This window comes from Protopterus annectens, chromosome 2.part0, assembly GCF_019279795.1.
Source record: "Protopterus annectens isolate FY-2018-M chromosome 2.part0, PAN1.0, whole genome shotgun sequence".
Taxonomy (NCBI): domain Eukaryota; kingdom Metazoa; phylum Chordata; order Ceratodontiformes; family Protopteridae; genus Protopterus; species Protopterus annectens.
This window is the reverse complement of record NC_056728.1, coordinates 1,738,162,220-1,738,182,757: the sequence shown is the minus strand read 5'-3', so window position 1 is coordinate 1,738,182,757 and position 20,538 is coordinate 1,738,162,220.

Below are 20,538 nucleotides of genomic sequence, written 5' to 3'. Positions count from 1 at the left end.
GAAACACAAATGCTGTGATATTTGACCTCTGTCTAGTGCTACTACAGAGATACTATTTTTTGTAAGTAATTGATACATAATTTTCATATATCTTTAAATATCTGAATAATCAGCTAGCACAAACAGAACTGCTTACCCTCATATGAAAGTTAACAGATGAACAAAACACTGTTAAAAGTATACATGTAGTTTGAGTAGTCATTGATATAGCATAAGGTGTTTACAAAATATTACAGAATTAATATTAGTGTATTTATTATGACTTATCAAATCCAGTTTAAGACTTAGAAGATAAGGAATATGACTATCATAAAGATGTGGCACTTTTCCATTTACATTTCTTTAGTAACCCTTATGGCTCCAGAGATATAAATATCTGCTTGAAATATGGAGGTATAACTTGATTTTGTCAAAATGCTCAGGATACAGTCATTAAAAGTTAAGAGTACAAACCTCCAGAGCATCACTGGAGTAAATGAGAAGATGAACCTCTTAAAGAGCTCCAGAGTAAGCAGCTCAGAGCCTCCTCAGCAGAGTAGTGGAAGCCATAATATGGAGCATGACGTGTAATAAGTATAAGCCAGAATGTTCCATATGACACATGGAAATTACCAGAATGTTCCATATGACACATGGAAATTACCAGAATGTTCCATATGACACATGGAAATTACGAGTATTCCCCGGTGGAAAAGTGGATAAATCAAAATGACTGACAAGTTAATAGTAACTACTTTATGCTGACAGGACATCTCCTGTGAGGTACTTACATATTAAGCCCTTCATCTCCTGTGAATAACTGATAACTGATACAGATAACGCAGTACCGGATTTGCAATATCATAGCACAATACCTCAGAATTATAAGTGCCCCACTCTTTCACTACCAAGCACCTGGTATCATGCACTGCAACAATCTAAAGACTAAGAGACTAAAGCATGCATTACTATCTTCTTATGATATGACATGCTTTATTCAGATTATATTTCTTAGTTGATATAAAGATGGCATTTTGTAACTGCTATAAAGAGGAATTGATTACAACTTTCTCCTAGTCCTGAAGTGATAGTTTAGAATGAATTATGATACCCATTTTCATCACTGAAGACAGGAACTGAGCAATTTGTGCAATGCTGGAATGAATGATGATTACTAAAAAGAAACTACACATATATAATGCTGTAATTGTGTTTTTTTTCTGTTACTGCGTGTGTTCCTATGTTATTGGTTAAAATATGAATTCTTATTAAAAGTGTTAATAAAAACATGAACTCCAGTCTCCTTTCAACTCATAAAAAAAAACAAAAAAAAAAAACAAAGCACAAAGGGAAAGGGGTTTGAAGGTGGTATGTGCAGTTAATACCTGTTTTTGATGGTGTACACGGAAGACAACTACTCGTCATCCTATCTAGAATAGCAGCCAGACTTTTTTCAGGTGTTAATAAGGCTGATACTCCCAAGGACATGGGAAAGACATGCATATCCACATCGAAATGGTTCCTCAATCCCTTCAATATGTATATCCACATTGAAATGGCTCCTCAAACCCTTCAATATGTATATCCACATTGAAATGGCTCCTCAAACCCTTCAATATGTATATCCACATTGAAATGGCTCCTCAAACCCTTCTCTCAACTGACTTCTACAGTTAGCCTGTAGATTCTAAAGAATCAGGGAACCAAGTATAAAGCCCCAAGGAACCCTACAATGAGGGATTATCCAGGTAGGCAGATATGGGAAACTTTGTGTGTATGATCTATCTGCATTTCAACAAAGCCATTGGCTCAGTCTTACACAGCTAGCATTTTACAAAGATTAAAAGAATTAGTCTGTCAGTATACTGTATAGATGGACAGAAAGGTTGTGACAGAGCAGGGAACAAAACATAACTGTCAGAGGAGAGCTTTTTGTATCAAAAATTGACAGTGGTGTTCTACATTGACCATTCATGTGTCCAGTCATATTTATAGTGTTTATCTCCAACCTCACACAAGATGACATAAGCTACACCTATCTGTCTGCAGAGGGCAACAAAGTTGTGAGAGTGGGGTGGACATGTAAGCAAAAGTGAGGATGGACGTTAGGAGACTTGAGGTATGGTCTAGGATAAGACAACATTGCTTTGACTCTTCCAAACAGATAGTGCTGAATGTATGGGATAACAAACCAGGACAGAGTACACAACTGTAGGAGTCAGGTTAAAAATCCAGAAATTGGGAAGGAACTACGAGTTATCATATCAGAATCCCAAAGAGGCAGGCGTAATGTGAAAAGGAAGTAGAGAATGCAAGTCTATTACCATAGCATATATTTAGGGGCTGGAACCCAAGAATAGGAGACTAGTAATAATCCTTTATCAGGCACTGGTTAAGTCATCTAGGAGGACTTCACAATACTACAGAACATTTAGAGAAAGATAACTAGGAAGGTAGGGGATTGAAGTTGTGATACATGAGAAGATAGCATAGCTGAAACTTTTTTCATTTGAAAAGAAGAGAGATGGGGAGTATGACATTGGTACAAAGCATTGAGGAGTAGGTATTAGGTAACTGCATTGCAAAAGAATGCTAGGACAGCAAAAGAAGAATATGCATACCCAGCAGATCAAAGAGAAAGTTTGTTTTTTTCATCAAAAAGATAGCTGACAAATGGAATCTGCAACCTGAATAGGCAGTTCAATCAAAGACAAATGAGGCTTTTATATCAACCTGGGACTCATTGAAGACTGAGATTGAAGAAGGAGGACAGCTTGTTTAAGTTCATAGGTTCATAAATGTACACTAGGCTAATAAACAAAGGGGTATTGCTAAGTCTAGTTATGCATCCCACATCTCTGGCAAGCTCTGGTACCCTTGATAAGTGTAAGCAGGGGCTTGAGAGATTAAACATTTACAAGCAGGGGCCTGGGAGATGAAACATTATAGGCTGCCTGTGTCCATTAAAGATATAGGTGCCAAAGCAGGGATGAATTTCCTGTTCCCCATCCAATTTTCCAAGTTACATTTGAATTGGGTGAGAAAGGAACTCTGCATGGATTAAGAGCCTTTTCCAGGGAAGTGTAGTCTCTGAGATATGTACCTATCTCTCCAGCAGGTCCTATTTATATCACAGGCAAAGTTTAAGTCTTTAGTATGGGTAATTCTGGTGTTGTACATTTTGTGGATATGCAGGAGGTCCATCAGGGTGGGGTGGGGTCCAACAATGACTTGTATGCCAGGCATAGATTTCCTCAACAGCCTGTAGGAGATAGAATACATGGATAGGGTTTTGAAGTCATCTACATAGGACATGTTAGTTAAGCCCTGTATTATTTTAGTGAGGAGCCTCTGTGGACATTCCAGTTGTTGATATGCCTAGTTAGGTACATACCAAAGGGGGTATTGCACTCAATGATAGGTCTGATGAATGCCAAATACAGTGGAACAATGATTCCCTTGGACCTATGCTTTTGTTTATAAGTTGCACAACACAGAATGACTTCCACACTACTGTAGACATGTGATGGCCAAAGGCTAGATTACTATCTATGTGTGTCCCCAAGTCACTGACTACTGGGTCAATTCTTAGGGGTGTGTTGTCAGTATGATAGTTACCAGGGGTGGATGATTTCCGAAAAGAATACTATTATATATTTTTTGGAATTTAGTTTTAGTGAATGGCTCAATCATAAGTTATTTGTCTGTGTCAACCCTTCCTGGAGAACTTTTAATGTTGGTGGTGGATCCTTTGACTACTCCTAACTTGCAGTTGTCTCCATATTTTATCATCCAGAGGTCCATGATATCAGTTTAGGCTAGCTTCATCACTGGAGTAGACTAAACAGAATATGTCTCCTTCTGCTGGCCAGCTCACACTATGGCCATTTGGATTACATTAAGCAAGCTAAAGAACCTAAATACTAACTGTATAATATATAAATGTCCAAGTACATGCTTTTTATAACTTAATAATGCTCCCTTCCATGAATCCATGTTTATTTGAATACTTGCACCTTGGATTTTAAAATTCTAAACCATCACCTTGCTTTCTGTAGTACTCATAAATACATTCTACAATAATGAAATGGGTTATCCAAAGTCATAGAATAGCTTCCTTTCCCAAGTTATGCATTCTGCAAACTAGAACATTGTATAATGAAAAAGCAGGGGTCTTATGATGGCTAGACTCACAGGATGGAATTTAGAGAGGAATTGAGAAGCTGTGTGAGGCTGTAATCTGAACAGTATTGAGTAGAGTCTATAAAACAGTCTGTAGTTCATGAACATGTGTGAAATGCATTGCAATGGATTTCAGCATTGTTTTTGCTACATATAGCGGGCTAAGTAGGAGCAATGCAAGTAAGGAATGGTTATACAAAATAAGTATGTCACAATCTTGCATCTGATGCTGCTGCAATATAAATAGACAAAATTAAAAGAAAGTAAAGGATATTGTATGCATACATGATTTGAAGATCCTGACATAGTGTATGGCATTCTTTGACTGTAACTATGGTAGAAGTACAACAAGGGGAGTATCAGTGCCACATGTCCAGCCATCCAACCATGGTTATTCTGTGCTAGAGAGAACATGGCCAAGAGTTCGTACCTGGGTAAAGGGCCAACATAACTACCATACCTGTATCATGAACTGTGCTGAACGGAATTCTACAAGCTAGCATAGATGGTCTACCCCTTAAAAGTGACCTGTTGGCCAAAGTAACATTTTAGAGGACTTGTAAGGATAATGTAGCCATTTTCTAGCAAATATCATGCATGCAGTACATTGAATGCAGTCCTCAGACGAAGGTAGCAGAGAATGGTAGAGCACATAGCATTTCCGTACACCACCAAGGAATAATTTACTTGGTAGCAGAGCTGCTAATGGTGCTAAGTGCAATGCACTGTGCCCATCTTACCATCCAGTTCTCATATTTACCTCAGGATATGATATACAACAACAAGATGAAATATGATATACAACAACAAGATGAGATATCCCTCCATCAGCTACCAGGTTATCTGTTCTGTAGATGGCAACATCTCAAATATTAGTTTCTGACATGATGAGTGCACATATGATGTTCCCATTATGGCTGATGAGCAAACCCTGTCATACAGTTATCCAAAGGATGATACATCAGTAATGTCTTGTGGTGAGTAAAACTAGAGTGCACACATTAGTGCTAGCTGGTACAAGCAGAGAACAGGGTGTAGGTCAATATAACAACAATGGATAGAATTATTCTGTATCAGGATGAGAATGAGTAAGCATGGAGAGAAGGGAACACTGGGTAAACACATACATGTAAGGCACATAGAACATTTAATCTTCCATTCATGCAGACATGATGCTTATCCACTACGGCCATGGATGGTGACTCCAAGTCAGCATTCCAGAACATATGCCAAGGACAGCTAAAATAGTGAGCACATCAAAATACTGGCAGTGGAACCTGGTGTTGTCTATACAAAGCAACAATGGTGCTACTGCCAAAAGTATAAGCAATACACAATGATATCACACCAAAAAAGTTTGAGAGGAGCGGTTACTCAAAGCAGTTAATAAATAAAGCAATTGAGGAAGTAACTAGAGGGAGGCAGATTAAATATAGACCAGTTTTGTTAGGTGGTATAATGATGTATGAAGATAGTTCCCATGAAGAAGTTAAATTAGTGAGATATTTGACAACTTATAATCTGAATACACGTTGTGTGAACAATATAATAGAAAGGAATTGGCCAATTTTGTTAGCCATGCCTCAGATAAAGTGCATTGTGGGGGATAGGCCTAGGTTTGCTTATAGAAGCTCTGAAGCTTTAAAGCAAAAATTGTGTTATAAAGACTTTGAAGTGAAAACTAAGGAAGTTGATAGGTTAATAGGGACAAGGAAATGCTATAACTGTTCTTGTTGCAATAATCTATATGAAGGTGAAAATATATTTAAACACCCCGCGAGTGGAGAGGTTTTTAAGTTATGGACAATGACAACTTATAATGAGGAAAGGGTGGTCTATTGGGCTACTTGTACGCTCTGTACATCATTTTATGTGGGTAAAACCACTCGGAGGTTGAGAGAAAGAATAGTTGAGCATAAATCAGAAGTTAGGAGAAAAGTATTAACAAATGCATTGAGTAAACACACTATAGATAAAGGTGAAAAACATGATTTTAAATTTAGGGTATTGGCCACAGTCGAAATTAGTAAAAGGAAGGGTGATGTAAATAACTGTTTAGAGTTAAAGGAGCTGGAATGGATTATCAGGCTTCAGGCAGATATGCCTCCTGGTCTGAATAATGCTGTTAGTTTAAAGCCTGTTTTAGTTAAGAGACAGAGGGAAAGACTTTAATACATATGTATAATATGTTTTGAATTTATATATAGTATTTAATAAATCTTTCACTTTCCCCCTTCTTTTACTGCTACCCAAGCCACTATATTTCATATGATATTTTGATGGTTATTATATTTTTTGGTTATTAATGTTGATTATATTGTTTATTTATTAATATACATTTTTATTTTTTATTTTTTATACATAAGTATGTATATTTATGGTGTAATTTTGTTATTATATTTTTATGTTTTTATTCATTTTAACATGACAAAGTTTTATGAGAATGCTTCATGAAAATGTTTTATGAAATGTGCTAAGATTAGTTATTCCTTTAAGAGTTAATTGTTTGGTTGGGTTGAGGGATGGGCTGAAGCATGTGACTGTAAGGTTTCTCCTATTTAAATGTTGTAATACTCCAGTTACTTTATACTGATGAAGGGTGTAGACCCGAAAGCTTTATGTAATAAACTTTTTTGGTGTGATATCATTGTGTTGTCTATACAAGGCCAGTTCAAGTGCATAGATACTGCTGTTTGAGCAAGACTGTACTGCCCAGAGAAGGCCAGCAGAACACACCAGACTTATGCTATGTTACACAATATGCTGAAGCTCATATATGTGGCATCAAGACAACCGATATTCTTTACAGCCAATGCCAGAAACGATAATGGCACCAATAAGGATGATTCAGAGGATGTATAGCAGGATGTCATACTCTGGCATGTACTGAACAGCAGATAATGCATATGGGAACTGTAGCATGCAGGAGGCATCTTGTGGATCTGTATGTCGCATAGGATGGCGGCTGATTGTGCACCATATGTGTGAAAAGTACTACCAGAAGTAGACATCTTGCATTTCACACAGTATAATTATTTACTTCAAGATACACCTCAGATTATTTGAACACAGCCTTGTGTCCTGAACAGTGAATACTATGTGTGACTCCATACATAAAAATATGCACAACAACAGAATATCACATAATATCAGTATATATTCAAAGCATGGGAGGCAAACAGTTTTACATGCCGAGAGACATAGCAGTTAGACACATCACTATTGTTGGAGTCAACAAATATTCTAGAATGCATACACCTGCATTTCTGTACAGTTTATGCATACATGACAGTGCATTATCTACCATGCCACTCACTAGCACATAGCAACATATCCACCACTGACTCCTGAGTGTTGTCACCAGAACTTGGAACATGTTTTAAATGGCCTGCCAGACCTTAGATGGAGTGGATTATATGGGGTGTATATCACTAAATACTTTAGTATCTAGCTACAAGACATTGCATGCCATGGGAAACACTTCTTTCTAGAAACAGAGTGAAGACCTCATGGCGTCTAAAGCATATGCAAAGGGCCTGTTTTGCTTATCAAGTATTCTGATAACATCTAAATGTTATGAGTTGCCAGAAGTGAGGCAATATATTTGTTTATGAGCATTCTTTTAGAAGTATTGACGTGCTAGTGCAATTTGCAGTTTGAAAACTTGACACAACTACAACCAGAAATGTTGTTTGGCAAGCCAACTTAGCAGTACAATGGAAGCTTTGGAAATAGAAATTTGATGTATTCCCCACTGCAAGCAGAAAAGCCCAGACACTATAAAAGATACACTTTGTTATCTTTTTCATGTTACTGGGGAATAAGATTTGAAGCTACTTAGTACTTTTATCTTTCAAGAAAACAAGAAAGGCAAAATACGAGCAATCAGTAAGATGTTAGAAATTTAGAGCCTAGCAAATACTTGGCACTTATTTAACTTTTTTTCTCACAGGGCTATAAGATTCCATAGTGTTTAAAGATTCTTATGTCACTGAGTTAAGAATCAAACCTAAGACTGTAAATTTGGTGACTTGCATGTCTTGTCTATAAAACAGAATTGTATGCAGTATAGAAATGATCAGACAACAGGCATGCTATGAAGAGAAGCAAACCTGCCCTTAACTGTACACAGTTAAAAGGATTAATTTGTGAAACTAATAAATGTGAGACAAATGAAAAGGCAAAATGAGACATAGAATGAAAATGCTGTAATGTAGTTGAAAAAGAAAACTATGAAATGTGCAGGAAGTAAAGTGCAGTTGAAATTCAAGGCTCATGTAAAAGGTGGATTACGTTTACCATCTGTCTCATTTTATGCAGTACAGTCCCTTTCTGGGCAGTTGTATCCTGTGAAAAGCATACAAAATGGCAAATGCACTGAGATTTTAGGACAAAAACATTTCAGAAATTTCCTCTGATTATTGTGTGAAATTATTATTTAGCACATGAAGCACTTTAATTTTAGAATAACAACAGAAGCATAACATTATAAATGCTTGAGATTTGATTATGGCAACAAAGTGAAGTCCAATCCAGTGGTTTTTTTTGCAGGTATTCTTTCTCCTACAAAAGTTTGTATTCCCATAAAATCGCCTCACAATAGGCATTTGAAAAGACGAAACCCCTGAGGGTTATATAATAATAACAGACAAAAGCATCATGCATTTAATTCCTTTTTTGGAGCTGTGGCAGGAAATATCAACATTCAAAGATGTATAAAAAAAAACACAAGTTTAATTAAGAAATATTTGTTTTCAGCTGGGATACAATAACTTGTCTAAATATAGCTAGGCTTTGCAAAGTCTGATACTACTGGTTGTCAAAAAAGCAATTACTTAAAATGAAAAGCAAACCTAAAGTAACCTATAAATTAAATTTTGAATCTTATAAAAGACATAAAAGAATTGGAGGTAGGATCTTTAGGAAAGGGAAATAAATTAAATAAAAATGAATGGAATTTGTAGGAATGATATATAAAGAATAATTTTTTGTTGAGGAATAAAATTTAAGGGAAGGCAGACTTGAGCAATTTGTGTAATGGTAATTGTTAAAAACGGAAGTATATATGTATAATACACAAAATTAATGAAATTGTTCAAAATGCTTTATTTTCGATAACTGTATGCGCACTCATGTCATTGTTCAATGTCAGAAGTTAATAAAGGTGTTTAAAAACAGAAATACAAGTTTATTGAAAAGAATGTGCATGTTGTTGAATAGAAGTTGCTTCCTCATGTTAATGAAGTGAAAAGAAATGATATACTGAAATCAGGAACTGCAACAAAAACAGTAAACGATGACTGTAAGTCAGACGTTGACAAGAAATTTAAGAATTAATAGTTAAAATGTTGAATTCAAATTAAAAATGAGTACAGAGTGTTATATTTTATCTGAAGATATTCTTGAAGCAATAGTGCTAAGAGGCACACAAAGGAGATATGTGCATGTCTTTAAAATATTCAAGACAAGTAAAGTCAGATGGTCAAAACTTACTTCTAATATTCCAAGACCATGTTTCAAATGTCACCTGAAGAAGATCTTTCAATATCTTGGGTCATTTGGCTAGTGAACAGCCAGGAAATATAAAATGAATTCATAGCAGGAAATCATGGTTCGAATGTGTCTACACATTCCAGCTTAGTTGCGCTGTCACACAGATGTCCTGGATATGCTGCCGACAGATAATAATGATGATCTCCTTATCATTTATGCTGATTCATTTCAAGACATAGAAACTCTTTCAGAAAACTATCATATAAAATAAATCCTGATTCTAGGTTTGTTGTACATGCTTCAACAAAAGTACTCCTCGGGAATAAAACTAAGAATGGAGTAAAGAGAATGGATTGGAGGGGCATGCCAGTAAGAAGCAATCAAAGCCAATAGAGTGGGGACTAGTATAATTATTGTTGTAATTCAAAACAAGGTCTGCATTTACATTAACCCATCTTCTGAATAAAGAGATTGGATGCTACCTATTTCTTTTACTTGAAGAAGTGTCCACAACAAAGCCACAGTTTCAATTATTTTCATTCCTAGATGCAAATTAATGTTTTACACCATTAATAAAGTACAGATTATAATAGACTATTGTCTGGTGTTTCGTCTACACCAGAGGTGTTCCAAACATTTGCTGTACAATCAAAGGAAGGCTTAGATGATGCTATAAACATAATGGATGATCTACCAGTTTGTGGCCGGATACAATAAGAGCATTTCAAAAGGCTTATAGAGCTACTAAACAGTAGTTTAAGACACCATAGTCTCATGTTAAACAAAAGCAAATGCAAAATAAGAGTGATAAGTAATGGGTCATACTCTGATATTAAAGGAATAGAAGCCTGGCAATGAAGAAGTTAAAGCAATTGTGCAAATGCAAACGCCAGAAGACAAGCAAGCATTATACTGATTTCAAGGAATAATACATTATTTTGCAAATGTTTTGCCAAACATGTCTGAGATAACTATAACTTCAAGAAAGCTGTTAAAACAATAAACAAGCAGTAGACAAGAACCTGATCTGTTAACGTGAAAAGGGTTTTAAAATGGTTAAGCGACATGTTACAGAAGTACCAATGTGAAATTTAATGATGTGAATAAATCAGTTGTATTGCAAATACATTCTATCTGGAATGACATATAGGAGCTGTAATCCTACAGGAGAAATAAAAGCAGTTGCTTATGAGTCAGGATTATTTACAGATGAAAAAATTGCCAAAGCTAACCCCACTGGCAAACAAAGATAAAGCTCTGACTTTGTCCTATTTGACTTAGGTTCATTTAATGTTCCCATCCACTGGAGGAGCTGCCTGGGAGGGAGTGGAGAGTACACAGCATTATTGGAATGCTTATTTTCAGAAGGGCCACAGTTTGTTCCTTAGTTTGACTGGATAATCACAACTACACTGTGGGTGTGCCCACATTATTGTAGATCAAAATATGTAGCAGCATTAATGTCTATTCCACTGGCAAGTAATAGTAGAAATCACAATCACAGCACAGGATTTGTCTGGTAGAGATCACCCTCATCAGATTGTAAACCTGCCTCCATTCCTGACTCTTGACATGGTTGTGAATGAATGGGGTGATAGCTTCTCACATAAATCACAGAATAAATTGATTGTATGGCTATTGTCAGGGCTTTGGAACTAATGGACTGAGTCTCATTTCAATTGTAATGAGTGAGACAATAGGACAGGGATGGATGGGCTTGAGGATAGTTAGAAGCTAAGAACAAAAAAAAGGAAAAGTGCCAAAATAGAAAAGTAACTGGTGCAGCGGTAGCATTATTGCCTCACAGCAAGAGGTTCTCCCGTTCGATTATCGGCTTGGGTCGGGAGTGCCTTCTGTGTGGAGTCTGCATGTCCTCCCCATGGTTGAGTGGGCATTCAAAAGACATGCGTTGAATGGGCATGCCTTCGTTGAAGGTCGGGCATTGGGCTGGCAACTTGACACCATAAAAAACAACTGCCAATCATTAGCGGACCAGAGTTCTGCTGTGGCAACCCCTAACCGAGAAAAGCCGAAAGACAAACAACAACAACAACCAATACCATAAGAATATGAGAAATTCCATTAATACACCTATAGTAAAGAATTTTAGGTAGAGTCAGACCATAAACTGTTGCAAAGCATATTCTGATTGTCTTAGTCCAAAGTGCCTCCAGTTATTAAGAAGATGTTACTAAATCTATTGAAGTATGATCCAAGAATGAAATACATACCAAGCGAGGAACTACATATGAAACATATTTTGAATAGAACAAATTCGCTAAACACACATGAAGAATTTCTGGAAGAAGAGTTGGAGTTAATTGGTAATAGTGCAGCTACCAATGACATAAGAAAAACTAAAAAAATCTAGATATGTGCCAGCAGTGATTTGGAAATGAACTTGCCTAAAGACTTTACAATTGATGGCTGGCCTACAGAAGAATCACCATTAAAGACACACATCTTATTTTTCTTTCAGTGAAGAAATAAACTGTGTCTAAAGCATAAGGTTCAAAGCTGAAAAAATAATCAGCCTCAATCATCTGAAAAGACATGGGGCAGGATTCACGAAGCCTCCGTGTAAGAGTTATAACTCTTACACGGAGGCTGCAGTTAAACGGAGTGATGTCAGCATGCTCTGCATATTCATGAGAGCATGCTGAATCACACCTAAGGCTAACACGGTCCGTGTAAGACAGTAGGGGGCGTGTCCGTAGGCCGAGCCCTGCAAGCTGACACACCCCCAGAAGAGTAAAAGTGCCCAAAGTAAACACCCATGACAGAGTCCATGGAAATGTGAATAAACACAACACATGCCCCCACAGACTACGAACATAAAATGTACAAATGAACATCTTATAATTTTTTTTTAAATTGTAAAGATGTTTGCCAGTGAGTGCGCTCGTTTGCGCGGGCTTGCCCGTAGCGCAGCCACAGTTAGCAGTCAGTGGGAAAGCATATAAGAACTAAATATGCAAAGTAAGCCAAGAAGCAATAGCGTAGCAGTAGAGACGTCGGCTGAAAAGCAGGCATCCATGGTTCGAGCCCCCACAACATCAATTTTTTTTTTTAGTAAAATAAGCACGAAACAAGTCCCTGACAAATATGTACACATATAAAATCACAATTTATGTAAAATGTAATGAAATAGTACATTTATTTTGAAGAAATGTGAGGTAACAAAACAATAGAAAATGCCAGATGTGCCTATAGCTGAGCTACAGTTTAACAAGGTGAGTGCATCTGCCCGTAGCTGAGCAGTGGTTTAACAGGTGCAAAATGAGTGCCCGTAGCTGAGCAGTGGTTTCACACACTGAAACTGTGTGACCCTAGCTGAGCTGAGCGTAATATGCGTGCTGACAGCCAAATGAGGTGCGAACCAGCGCACCCCATTTGCGTGGAGCTGCGCACCGCGCCAACAAGCTAACCGACGGGCAACGTTGAGCAAGCTGTAACAAAACTGCCTTTACACAGACACACCCCCTAGCCTGTCTAGACAGTCATAAAATATAAAAAGCAGTGACCAGGTTCGAACCCAGGATACCATGCACCATAGTCAAGGTACTGAACCACTAAGCCATGACAGCTGTACTCAGAAATGCAGTAATAGCAAATATATAGGAATAAATAGAAAGTGGAGCATGACAAAGCAGGTTTTGTGAAGTGGATACAATTCCAAAATGGCCAATCACAGATAAGTGTGGGAAAAACGGCATATATAAGCCCCATAGGCGGGAATACACAGCATAAACGATTGTAGAACTGACTTGCAGCCAGAATGTCAGGTGTAGGTGAGGGTAGTTGCTTTCAAGCACAGAGGTGGGGCATTGAGGAGTCCAGATACATGGTCTGGCTCCTAGTCCACAATCATGAGGCCCAACTCATGCAGGACCAGGTCCTGTGGGGAGCATATAGGGTTGAGGCGTGGGACTGGTTGGCTCATGATCTCACCAGTGCCACAGGGATTCCAAGGACTGGTGAGCAGGTCCGTCACCACCATGCGGACCTGAAGAGACGCAAGCAGGACCAATTGAACCTTTGGATACAGGAGGCCCGGCAAATGCCCAACGCCCCACAACTAAGTTACATTTAATTATGTATGTAAGAAATTAAATTAGCTGATATTATAGAGATGTGTATTCCAATATTACTTCATTTAAATTACAGCTGCAGGTGTCCGTTCTGCGAACCGCAGAGCCTATGGCGATAGGCTGGTGCGGTTGCGCCACCAGGCAGGTCAGTAATCCACTCCCAGTAACTGTAAAGAAATATCAAAGTATGACAGTTAGCAAAAGAGTGCAGTGTAGTCACTAAGTAATAAAATGTGCAAGTAACAGTGTAAAAGTGTTTGCAAGTATTGTTTGATTACAAAAGTGTGTTGCAGTCTGTAATCCAAACAGAAAAATGAAAATATGTCTGAAATAAAGTTTGAAATAAAGATGCCCCACCTGTAATATAATAGTACACAACCTGCAGCAGGCTGAAAAGTACAGCTGCAGAAGATGAGCAAATCACATGTGTGAAATATATCCCTGTTGAAATACTGAAACATGACAGAAGTGAGACTGCTGGAAAGGATTGTAATAACTACAGGTAAAACATGTCAATAAAGCCTAGAAGTAAGTACCATCCTGAAAAGTAAAATGAAAACAAGTGAGAGAGTGTGAGAAAGAGTTATGAATCCACCAATAAAGTAGTAAGAACCCCTGAATAAAGTATACTGCAGTCAGTACAGAATGAAATGAATGTGACAAGTAGAACCAAACTGCGAAATGTGTTCAAAGTGTTGCTGCAGCTGGAATGTCTATCCCAAAATCTGGATATGTTGCTCTCATTCTGCAATATGCAGATAGTATGATTGTCTGAAATATCAAACATCCACAGTTGTCTATAGCTATATAAAGCAAATGTAGCAGGATGATGTAGCTGAACAAAGCCAGATATGAACGTGTATGAATAACAATAAAATGTATATTGATGTAGCAGTAACAGTCCTATCACCAAATTGAAGTAGTTATCATATAGGAAACTGTAGTTAGAACAGTAGTGTGTATATATCTGTAGCTATTAGAAATGTACAGCATATGTATTGGTATTCGAAGGTGTTAATATTTTCTTCTCCCCACCCTATAACCACATATAATCCATTCCACGTGAAATTGGTATGTGCAATCACAATTAACACCCCTGGACATTTGTCCTGTTGGGTCATAAATATTTGCATGTACGTTGATGCATCTTCCCTGTTCATACATCCAAATCTGATGGCCTGTTGCCATCAATCAACCCTGCATGTTGTTGGACTGTGTATGGCTGTTCAAATTATGCATGTGTTATGCTCGCTGTTCAATGGTGTGAATATCTATGTGTTTGGTTAATGGGAATACTAATGCATGCTGTTACAACTAATTGTGAATGGTATTGTATGTTACTAACCCAAACTGTCATGACATAATGCAAAACATAGGACGACAGGGAAGGCGGGTTCCAGCGGACCCACCTCTCCCACCTCAGCTGGCGAGTGCACCTGGCACTAGTGCCCAGTCTGGACCCTCCTCCGGTGGCCCTGTGCCACCTGCGGGTGGAAGCACTGCAGGGGATGGGGCCTGTCCCCCCTCTGCAAGTGTGGCCGGAGGAGAACCACCACTCACCCTCCATAGCGTCCGGACTGTGGTGCATAGGGAGATCCAGGACTCTGTTCTTGGGCCCCTATGCCAGCTTGAGGCACAGGTGGCACAACTTACGGGCATGCCTGTTGCCCGGCCTACACAGCCCCCAGCACAGCCCCGTCCTGGGCAGTGAAGGAACAGTGGCAACTGCCCATGGGTGGGGATATCAGTTCCACTGTTGCCATCTGTGGGCTCATGGGCTCTGGATATCCAAACATCCGTCCCCGTCAATTGTGTAACCCCCCCACACGTGTCATACACCGCCCCTGTATGCATCTTGTTTTTCTTGTCTGTTGACCTACCCAACCTACCTTCCCAGCTATACCGACTTCTTTCACCTGACATACCACTCTCACCTGAAAAAAAAAAAAAAAAAGGGCACTCTGTACCCACAAAAAAATTACGCCCCATACATAGCTGCCCATTCCGCACATATGTCTGCCGGACATGGAAACTATCAATTACAATTGGCTGTACAACAAATATTATTGTTGTCCTTACACCTCTCTCAGGGGTGGAAGGTATCAAATGTCACACCAAATTACAAACATATGCACAGATGTTGCTGATGAAGAAATGGGCAGCTATGGGCATTACCTACATCCCTCCTGCAAAACCCAGGCTTGTTTCCCTACTGTCTTACCCTCTTTGTGACCCCTTTTTCACCACTTTCCTGTCTCCCCATTTTCATTTCTTTCAAAGAAAATAGCGCGGGTGTGCGCAAGAGTAAGCACGTTTAAGCGGTTGTAAGCGGGTCTGCGCGGAGCTGAACACCAGTGCGCATGCGTGAGCTCCACGCAAACCAGTGCTAACCTGGTTACAACTGCTTAAAAGTGCCTTAGGCACTCTGATTGACAGGTCCTGTAGTCAGTTCAAAAGCAAAATAAAATCCCACTGTCAGTCCCGAACCCAGGACCTTGGAAACAGTGGTCTGCATGACTTACCACTAAGCCACAACTCTTATACAAAAACATTGTGCTAAAATAAATATATCATGTAATAGTAGGAATGAATGTAAAGGGAATATAGGATGTGTAGTACACAAAGCATGTCATTTAGAATTACTGTCAAAACTAGTGGATTTCCATAATAGTAGTGTGTGAACTGAAACAGCCATGCTAGTTAGTAGCTAGTAGGTAATAATGTCACTGTAGCACCTTGCAAGCCACACACATACTCACAGCAGGATAATCACTGCCCATACCCCACAACCTCTTACAGGAACACATCCGGACCAAGTAATAAAATATGTGGAGCAAAGGGCCAAAACCAGGGACACATTACAAATAATGTTACAACAAACTTAGACAGTTCAGAGAGTAACAGGTTCTGCATTTTGTGGGATGTTTGGAAGGGTATAAAGTCTGAAACTTGAATGTTTGTCACTATATTCTGACTTTAGCCCAGAGTGATTTGCCAGAAAAAGCTGTGCATGAGATATTGACCAAAATATGAGGCAGAAATGTGGACAACCTGCAAATATTTGTACACATGAGAGGTCTGACACCACCATATTTGAATAGTTAAGAGCCTAGACATAGCAACAGTGAATGAGTTACAGCGATGCCCCACAGACTCCATGTGAAATGTACAAACAGTAGGCAGAAAGGTGTTACAACATATGCAATGGTAACTATGGAGTCCTGAAAGTATGCACTCACCTTCGATAACCACATCGCCACAACAGTCAGGAAATCCTTCTATGTGGCACACCTCATCACGAAGGGCTTTTCATCCAGAAAAAAGGAGGTCATTGTCCCACTGTACTCATCCCTCATTAGACCCATTATAGAATACAACACCCCATTTGGTATGTACCTCTCAAGACATCTGCAACAACTGGAAAGGCCTCAGAAATACCTCACTAAAAGAATCACAGGCCTAAAGCAGATGCCCTACGCTGACCGCCTTAAAAAACTCCAGCTATACTCTGTCGCATATCGTCTACTCAGAGGCGATCTCTGCTTAACATACAAGGCCATGTCAAACCCAGAGCTGCTGGACATGCTACACTTAAAAAAATCCCAATCCCTCAGAGCTACACACTCCAGGGATCTAAACCTTGTCATCACAATAAACAAAACATGCTGGAGGGATAGGTTCCTGACCCAGAGACTCCCCAGACTCTGGAACAGATTGCCCATACATGTCAAGCAGAGTGCCTCTTTGGACCTCTTCAAGAGGAACCTTGACGATTGGATGGGAGAAAGGAAATTCACCCCAGGGATCATGTCAGTCGCCCTGCTAGACAGGGGTCCAGGAAAGTAAATAATGTGGGAAGAAATAGCCAGGGCATTGTTATGGCTAGGCTTGTATAGGCCCTAGGGCTGATAGCCTAGTACCAACCTATGAACCTATGAACCTATGAACTTGCATGGCAGAAAAAGTGTCGTAATACATATGCTCATGCTATCCCACAGTCACAACTGCAGCATACCAGACAATTTAATGTGTGTACCCCACTGATATGTACCATTCCATGAGGCAGATAACAGATGCACCTGAGAGTCTCTAGGGCCTGCTCAGCAGCATACTCAAATACCCTAATAGATGTCAAGGCCCACGCCATGGCCAGACCACACTGCATGCTGTAACACCCTAGCAGATATAGCAAGCATTCCAAGGTGTGAATGTACATGGAAAATAGGAAAGCCACAGCAGCACACTACAGTCAGGACACCTAGCAGGCATACAAGTAGTGACTGTAAAGGGCAAATATTGAAGCCATAGCAACAAAGTGCAAGCAAAAGTGCAAGGAAAGCACACACACACACATTAACAGTAGTAGTAGTCGTAGGTGTCAGTGTACATACACAGTTAGTACAGGAAACTGGAGAAATGAATGGAGGAATGTTAATCTACAACACAGCTGGAAATATGAGAGAGATACCAACCTTTACACTCACAGAACATTGTCCACAGCATACCAGCATGGTCCCTGCCCTTAAAATCTGAAAGGGCTACGCCTATCTCACATACCTTTTTATAGCACTGTTCTGAAATCACAGTGAGAACTGCAGCTGGAGAGGCCACAAAGGTTCCTCACCAAAAGGATAAAGGGTCTCAAACATCTGTCCTATGCTGCCCGACTGAAAGAACTCCAGCTCTATTCAGTCGCTTACCGCTTGCTCAGAGGTGACCTTTGCCTAACATACAAGGCCATGTCAAACCCAGATTTGATGAATATGCTTCACCTCACAAAATCTAGATCCGTCAGAGCCACAAGGGCGGGAGACTTAAACCTCGACACGGCTATTAATAGGACGTGCTGGAGGGATAGATTCATCACCCAAAGACTCCCTATGCTGTGGAATAAAATCCCGGTATATGTGAGGCAGAGCACCTCGCTGGCCTTGTTCAAGAGAAATCTTGACCAATGGATGGGAGATCGCAGATATACCCCAGGGATTACCTCAGTGTCACTGCTCAACAGAGGCACAGCAAAATAATGGGTATAGTTCCCCATACTAAAGGGGTGGCATAAGCCACAAAACTATGGGCTAGGCTTGTAAATGCCCTCGGGCAGATAGCCTAGTATGAACCTATGAACCTATGAACCTATGAACAACTGGCTGCATGCAATTAGCAAATGCTGGCTAACAATTGGTGCAGAGGCCATCACATGGACATATGCAGATACCTACAAAAGTATGCTGTACTCCCAGTCCACACATGCAATACTTTCATTGCACCCTGAGGAGGAAGTGAGAGACAGACAGAGAGAGAGAGACAGAGACAGAGACAGAGACAGAGAAAAACGAAATTAAACATACACAAACAAAACTGTTCAGCAACAGCCACCTGAAAGCTGATAACTGGCAAGTGGAGCAGCAGGACACAAAACCAGACGGCAACACAAGCAGCTGTGACAAACACAGGTAATGTAAAGTAATACTATAAAGGTCTATATACTGTGAACCCTCCATATGTGTCATTGGTCTGTATCCATATGTATATGAAGATGTGCAAAGGGCAGGGGACATACAGCAACTATCAGTGAAGGCTGTACATACATTTGTATGTGAGAGCATCTATGTGCACATATCAATGTAGGTTGAATGTAGGTTGTAGTGCAATGTACAAAGTAGGTTTCACAGTTATGTATGTTTAGCAGTATGTTAGTGTGTGTATACAGTATGGTAGACAAACATGTTGATATACCTGTCTATCATATGGATACGTATGTATGTCAAAATATGTATGTATGTATGTATATATATATATATATATATATATATATATATATATAATATGCATATATGTATACATACATAGAGAGAGATGTAGGAATACATAGACAGATGTAGATAGATAGAATATGTACAAACATATATATGTAATACACACATACAGATATAGATATATGTAGATACATATACATAGACAGACTGATCTGACTATCTACAGGTATGACTGTATATGATGACCTCAACACCCCCTGTCCCACCCCTCTGTCACTCTCACCCCTCTGTGTCACCCCCCCCTCCCCATATCTATAGCAATATATGTACATCAATATATATATATGTGTTTATGTATACAGACATATATATATATATATATACATATAGATATATCTATATACATATATATATATATATATATATAGAGAGAGAGAGAGAGATGTATATATATTCTGAGTGAGGCACATGTGTACAGATGTATTGCAACAGGTGCCTGGTGACAAAGGCATGGAGTGAACACCAGTGTCAAAACTGGAGTACCATACCCCATTTCAAATCACCTACACCAGTAACCACCAGATATGTGATTAGCTGCCCACCACTGCATGTGTCAGGGGTGAACAGGGTCATAAATGTGTACAATAGTCCCCCCAATCATATTCACAGTGGCACACTATTCCTGGAATACCTGCACATGGTATGTGTCAGCAGACATGGTGTGTCAGCTATGGACATGTAGGTCAGTGTACCCCTCCACACCACATAATGGCTGCCACAGTATGTAACTCACATGACAGCTGCAGATATGGAGAAGGACACAGTGACATGTACAACACTGTGACAATGCACTCAAACACATTACCAATGCACAGTGACTGACAACACCACAGAGTACACACATACTACCCACATAGAGGTTACCACTCCTGGATTTACATACATAAGTCACACCCGTGACAGATGTCCAACAACCATAGTAACACCTCACACCATCCGCAACCTAAATGACTGCTGTGTGTCGTCCATGCCAC